Source organism: Pangasianodon hypophthalmus, chromosome 7 (genome assembly GCF_027358585.1).
Source record: "Pangasianodon hypophthalmus isolate fPanHyp1 chromosome 7, fPanHyp1.pri, whole genome shotgun sequence".
In the NCBI taxonomy this organism is placed as follows: Eukaryota; Metazoa; Chordata; class Actinopteri; order Siluriformes; family Pangasiidae; genus Pangasianodon; species Pangasianodon hypophthalmus.
This window is the reverse complement of record NC_069716.1, coordinates 6,761,850-6,768,803: the sequence shown is the minus strand read 5'-3', so window position 1 is coordinate 6,768,803 and position 6,954 is coordinate 6,761,850.

Here is a 6,954-nt window from a genome sequence, read left to right as displayed (position 1 = left end):
GTTTACATCCTTAATCCATGTTGTAAAATTAAAGTCTACTGCACATGTCTTTTTCACTACATGTGCCATTATTAACAGGAAACAAAAAGCACTAGCACTGGAGCTAAACTGGGGAATCTAACAGACAGACTTGTTTAGCTAAATGAGGACACATTTCTTTAAGTAACATGAATCTAAATTAAAATGACCTGGATAATCATTGATCTAGTTGTACATCTGGTATACCATACAGTTTCTCACTATTTCCTGGTAAAATATCAGACTTTTCTCAGTAGAATCATCAAATGTTCATATCCAGTAGATACTCTGTATTATCTTTATTATAAACAGATTTTAAATAAAGAACATCAATGGCGAATCATAATGTAGATCTCTTTTTTTTTTTTTTTCTGAGAGGATTTGCATGTTAATAAACACTCTTGAACCGGGAACAGCTTTCAGGACATTAAAGAGCAAGCCCAAGTTAGGAGTAGACAGCATAAGTGAATTCTCTTTGTGTGTGTGATTAAACACGGCCGTAAAATGCTTTTTATAGGCTTCTATTGCATGACTCATGCCTAAGAGAGCATTAGTCACCCAGCTCTTCATCTCAGCCCATACACAGCCACTCTGCAACTAGTAAAATCATGATTATAAACTTTGCCATTCTAAGTGGTCATGGCATAAACTGTTTATGGTGGGGGATCTTAAATAGTACTGCATTGTTAACAAAAAAAAAAGAAAAGAAGAACAGTTGACCTGGAACTCTCAACTGAAGTTGAAAAAAAGTATGAGATTGTGCTTGGAGGTCCTAGTTTTCAGGAGGATAATGGGCAATAACTTTTTGGGTCATTTCATGATGATAAATGAGCAACCTTGCACTGGTGCAATTAGTCTGAGCTCAGTTAAGGGTCTGGTCAACTGCGTGTGTGTGTTTGTGTGTGTGTGTTATATTTCTTCCAATGTATGGAGTTAAAAAAAAGTCTTAAAGCAAATTATTTTGGATTTTAATAGAAGCAAGAACAACAGGACTGTAGATTCATGCAGCCTATCAGTGACAGTCAGGTGTTTACACAGACTGAAACGTTTGCGCTTTTTTTTTTTTTTTTAATCGCATATTTCTCTGACACATCTGTAACATGTCATCATTAGTGACTTAGAAGGCACAGACGGGTGTAATCAACATGAAAGACGTGGATTATTCACTCAATGATTCTTTTTTCTTAATAAAAAGTACAGATTACACAAAAAGGACAAACAACAGAATTGTAAATTTAATGTTTTTTAGATTTAAATGCAAGGGTTAGAGTTTACCTTGTTTGGTATTCGGAGGAAACACATTATGAACCCAGTCGGGTATTACAGACCGGAAACATTTAAAAAATGTTTGAAATTATGAATATAGTTTCCTATCTGCCTTTAAGTGTGTGTGTGTTTGTGTGTCATGGTTTGCCCCACATTAAACCAGAGAGACAGTCAAGCACAAGTGTCTTCATAATCATATCAAAACCATACTGACAAAGATTAATATACAGTACGCATATATGCAGTAACATAAGGAAACATATATGTTATATATCATCTTTGCATACTTAACCAGCATGCATGTCTTTTCTAAATGAAAGAATGAATGAATGGATGGAAATGTGAGATGCTCTCTCTTTAAAGCTCTTATTATGGCAGTGATTTTAATGCGTTGCTCACGCATAATAGTTCATTGTCTAGTTATTGATAGCTATTACATTTTAGCCTCCCACCTAAATTCATGACCAGCCATCACTGATTAGAACCCAGGCATGAAGTAGATAGAAAGGACTTCAGCATACAAGACAGTACAAACAAGAAACATGGACAAAGGGACATGAAACGCATACTGAGAGCTATACAAAAAAGCGAAAACTCTGTGGAGATGCGCTAAGCTTTGAGGGTGTCTAGGGACAGAACTTGTGTGGGGGGACGTATGGGAGTTTTGCAGAGAGCTGTGTACAGACACTAAAAATAAATAGAGCAGAGTCACACACACACATACACACACACACACACAAAGACATACACGCATGCTCTCACACACACACAAAGACACAGCTATCTAGAACAGAGGATTCAGATTCATCACAGCCACTCCATTTCCCACATGACTCCTGCTCACAACCCTCCTCCATGATTGTTTACTCAGCCTCCATCCTCAGCTGTGAGGGACAGAGGGAGGAAATAAATGCTAGTGCACATATACCTCTGCTCTTATCAGAAGCAAACAATCCTACCTGGTCTACTCTGCACTGTTTAAATCATTTGGGACTCCTGAAATGTAGACAATTGTGGACTGCTAAGTATAGATCTGCTACACCTGCCTCTGACAGAGCATGATTTAGAGTGCTGGGATTGCAGTTTTGCTTACGTGTTAGAGAGGAACAGGAGAATTATTAGTACTCGCGTCACATGTGAAGGCCCGTACTGTATATCTCATTGCAAAGTTGTTGAATTTGCACAATTCTAATGGGTAAGCATTACATAATATAGACATTTAAATGGAGACCATTTTACCTTTTCATTCATTCATTCATTCATTCATTCAGAGAAGTGCGTGCATACAGGTTACTTCGGCAAAGATGATGGTTGTGGTCATTCTGTTAATACAAATCAAGCATTGTTTGAAAGCCACAGTCTGTCTGACCACATGCATCCCTTTATAGCCACAATTTACTCATCTTATAATGGTTACTTCCAGCATGATAATGTGCCATGTCACGAAGTACAAGACATCTCAAACTGGTTCCATGAGTTACACTGAATAAGTAGTTCATTGTACATCACCAGCTGCCCCAGTCACCAATAGAGCACCCTTGGGATGAGTTAGAACAGGAGATTCACAGCATGAATGTGTATCTGACAAATCTGCACCAATCATGTGATGCAATCATGTCAACATGGACCAGAATCTCAGAAGAACATTTCCAACACCTTGTGGAATCCATGCCATAAAGTATTTAAGCTGTTCTAAGAGCAAAGAGGGAGGGTGAGTGTGTGCGTGTGTGTGCATAAAATCAAGTTAAGCAGCTGCAGAAGCGGAGTCTGAATTCAGAGCCCTTTTTTCTGCATAAATATTCACTTGACCTTTTGAACTTAAGTTGCAAATTCTGAATATGGCCCTGAGAATGCAGGAAGGTGAGAGAGGATGGAGATGACTGGGAGGTGAAAGGAGAGATATGGAATAAGAGATGAGAGTTATAAAGAATGGGGAAATGGAAGAAAAACTATGTATTAGGATAATTTTTTGTTGTTTGCTACAAAAATAAAAAAGTAAAAAAAAAAAAAAAACATTTTATTATTGGCTTTAGTAATGGAACTGTACATGGCACTGAGACTATCAGTTAGGATTGTGCATGAGTTACCAGTTGAATTAAGAACATGGCATTATGACATTTAGGTGCTATATTCATCATTAAGTCAGTAGCAATTTGAATTACATTTTGGCAACACAGGTTTTGTACACTATAAGGCCAAAAGTTTGTGGACACCTGACCACCACACCCATATGTATATGCATTTTGAACAACCTACTGTATTCCAGATTTAGTCCCTCATTTGCTGTTATAATAATCTCCAATCTTCTGGGAAGACTTTGCACAAGTTTTTGGAGCGTGGGTGTGAGGATTTGCCCATTCAGCCACAAGAGCATTAGTCAGGTCAGGCACTGATTTTGGTTGAGGAGGCCTGGGGCACAATTGGCTTTACAGTTCATCCCAAATGTGCTCAGTGGGGTTGAGGTCAGGGCTCTGTGCAGGAGACTCAAGTTTTTCACACCAAGCAAACAATGTCTTCACGGATCTCACTTGTGTACATCATTGTAATGCTGGAACACATTTGGGCTCCATAATTCCAAACTCTAAAGCAACAACATACAAAAACATCCTGTACAATTGTGTGCTTCCAACTTTGTGGCAACATTTTGGGGAAGAACCACATATGGGTGTGATGGTCAGGTGTCCACATACTTTTGGGCATTTCATGTATTTAAAACAGCACTCTGTCAAACATTATTATTCATATGTCAGCCAGTCATCAGTTCTCATTTTTGCAATCAGAGTAGACATTTGAATGAGCTGAACTTCACCTGCACTTGGCAGACCAGAAAGCTTTTATGCATATCATACCTGAAATATTTATTATGCTCTTTTCATGATGTTAATTTTTGATATTTTCTTAACCTCTTGAAAAGATAATGTTTTTCAAAATTTGCTTGATAAAATAATATTTTCAAAGTGCCATTAAATTATGCAAAAAAATGTCATTAAGATTTCACCAGGCCTTGTATTTCTGTAATGTATACCTGTGCAATATTGATATAAACCCTTATGTTTAATAATGTTAAATCAAATGAAACAAGAATGCTGAATTGTTTCTGGACTGATCGTTGATGTAATCATATTCTACTTTGCTGGAATATGAATTTCTCATTCTATAAGTCTATACCTCATCTAAAATGTATGTGATGTGATTAAACAGATACCTCAATGAAAAGATGGGCCAGTAAGACACAAGCACACGATGACGCACGACCTGAGCTCTAATGGGTACACATTAATGTCACAGTGTAGAGATCTGTAGATAAAATTCTTTAACAAAATGGTTTTATCATTACCAATGAAGCATTGCTCAGCATCATTCAAAGAGACATTCGAGGAAATTTTGAAAAAAAAAAGGTACTTTTCCTGCTAATAATACTAAAATGGGTCTGTCAAACAAAGTTGCTATTACCATGTTAAGAAATAATGACAGTGACCTTTTAGTTAATGCATATCCGAGTTTACAACAGGTTTCAATTAATGTCACGCCTCACTGTTATTAAAGATGCCACAAACAACATGAGATCCTAGTTAAGGTATGTAATGATGACATTGAGTTTATTTAATTTCAAAATAATATGTAAGTGCAAGAGCGTTTGTTTTATAGTTTTACAGAATTGGTTTGTTGATTACTGGGTTTGACAAAGAAGCAGTGATCTTAATCATATAATAATTTTAAATTCCCAAAGCTACTGCCACTGTCAATGTTGAAAAGGTGAGTAAAGCTATTTATATAAACTCTCATTATCCAACACAAATGCTTTATCAAACCGCCTTTCCTCTGTGTGCAGCATTTTCTTTTGTGCCTCTACTTTTATGTTTAAATGACCAAGCATCAGGTGTTATACCATATGTCTGCCTGCTTGTGAGGAAACAGTGCAGTTCTCAAGCTTCTGCAATGCATCATTTAATAGATTATCTTATACTTTAAACCATAAGACTGATGAAGTGCTTGTGGCTTGGAGCTTTGCCTATTTTCCTTTGTCTATATTTGTCCTTAATCCTTTCTCATGCAAAAACTTCGAGCTGTATTCAGAGTCGCAACTTAAGTCCAAAAGTTACGTCAATATTTCCGCAGGGAAAGTTACTTGTCTTCAGAATCAGGTTATGCACATGCTTAAGTTGATTTTCATGTTACTCACGAAATGTCTGCCAGCCTCAAAGGAGGGAAGTTGGCAGACATTTCATGAGTAGAAGCATACTAGACGGGGTTTTTCAATAAGCTCTAGACCACTGCATTTATTCACAAGCACTTACCTTAAGCCTGGAAAAAATCAGGGGATAGAAAATGTGCACTAAAGAAGGACAGTGTTTATTTTGTTGTTGTCAAACGTAATGCGACATAATATAAAAGCAAGAGACAACTTGATACATGAAAAATAAAAACAAATACTAATATATGAACGAAATGATGGCAGGCATTGAAATAAATATAATAGGATTCTACTAAATTGACAATAAAGTGTATTGCTGCATGGATAGTCTTAATTGTAATTATAAAATGATTCACTGCAAATTTGTTTTAATTTAACCGTATGGCTTCCACTATCATTATTTGGCAACTTATAAAATAGCACTTCAACCAGCACAATGTATTATTTGCATTTTATATTCTTTTTATAATGTGTACCGACAGTTAATTGTGCACAACGTAATGAATCCGCAGGATAATCAAAGACATAAAATCCTAATGTTTGTGTGGAGCGTAGGCTTTTTATGATGCTTTTAATTCTCTATTTTGAGCACTCTTGCTCATGCGATATTGCTTTAATACAACAATTCTATATTAATATAGAATAAGTGACATTTCTGACACAATATAGCCAAATGTTCGGTCTATTTTTGCTCCGCTAGTAGAAATAGATCCCAAAGAAGTTCACTCACTTTATAGTTCAGCGGTTAGCCCGCTTACATAGCTAGCTTACATTGATTTCATTTCTGTACATTTCTGTTAAAGGTGCGACCATAAAATTGGCATTGCTTCCTTTTCAGATAGTAGAATGATGCACAGTCTTGGTGTCATATAGGAAATACAGCACTCTTGATATACAACTCATCCAAACAAATTAATGGACCGGAACTAACTGGTGTCCAAACAATAAAAAAGTGGACTTTAAAGAGATTTAACTATTACTTAATCAATAGTGTCATGTTTTTGTATTTGACGTTGACCTGAAATGCATTCCATAGATTTTCCAACATATAACGTATATTTGAGCATGACATATTTTGGTTACATCAAACTCTGAGACAGTGGCGCTGGACTTACTACTGCTCAATTCAATATCATACAAGTCCTAGGACAGAATCATACATAACTGAAACATGCCACTAGTTTCAACAATAAGCCAGTTTGCACATGCAAATCCTGGTGCTTACATCCATAGTTGTGTGTTGCGATCTGCGTAACTCAACTTTGAACACAGCCCTTTAGGAATGAGTGTGTTGTATAAGACTGCTAGATTTATGTATATTATCAATCAGTGAAATACATCCAGTATGGCTTTTCAAGCTACATTACCTCAGTGACCTACACATTATCATATTTTAGGATGAAATACTTGGCAATATCCAAAGTGAAGAACATGCAGAAAGTCAACATAGTGTATATTTACTTATTGCTGCATTG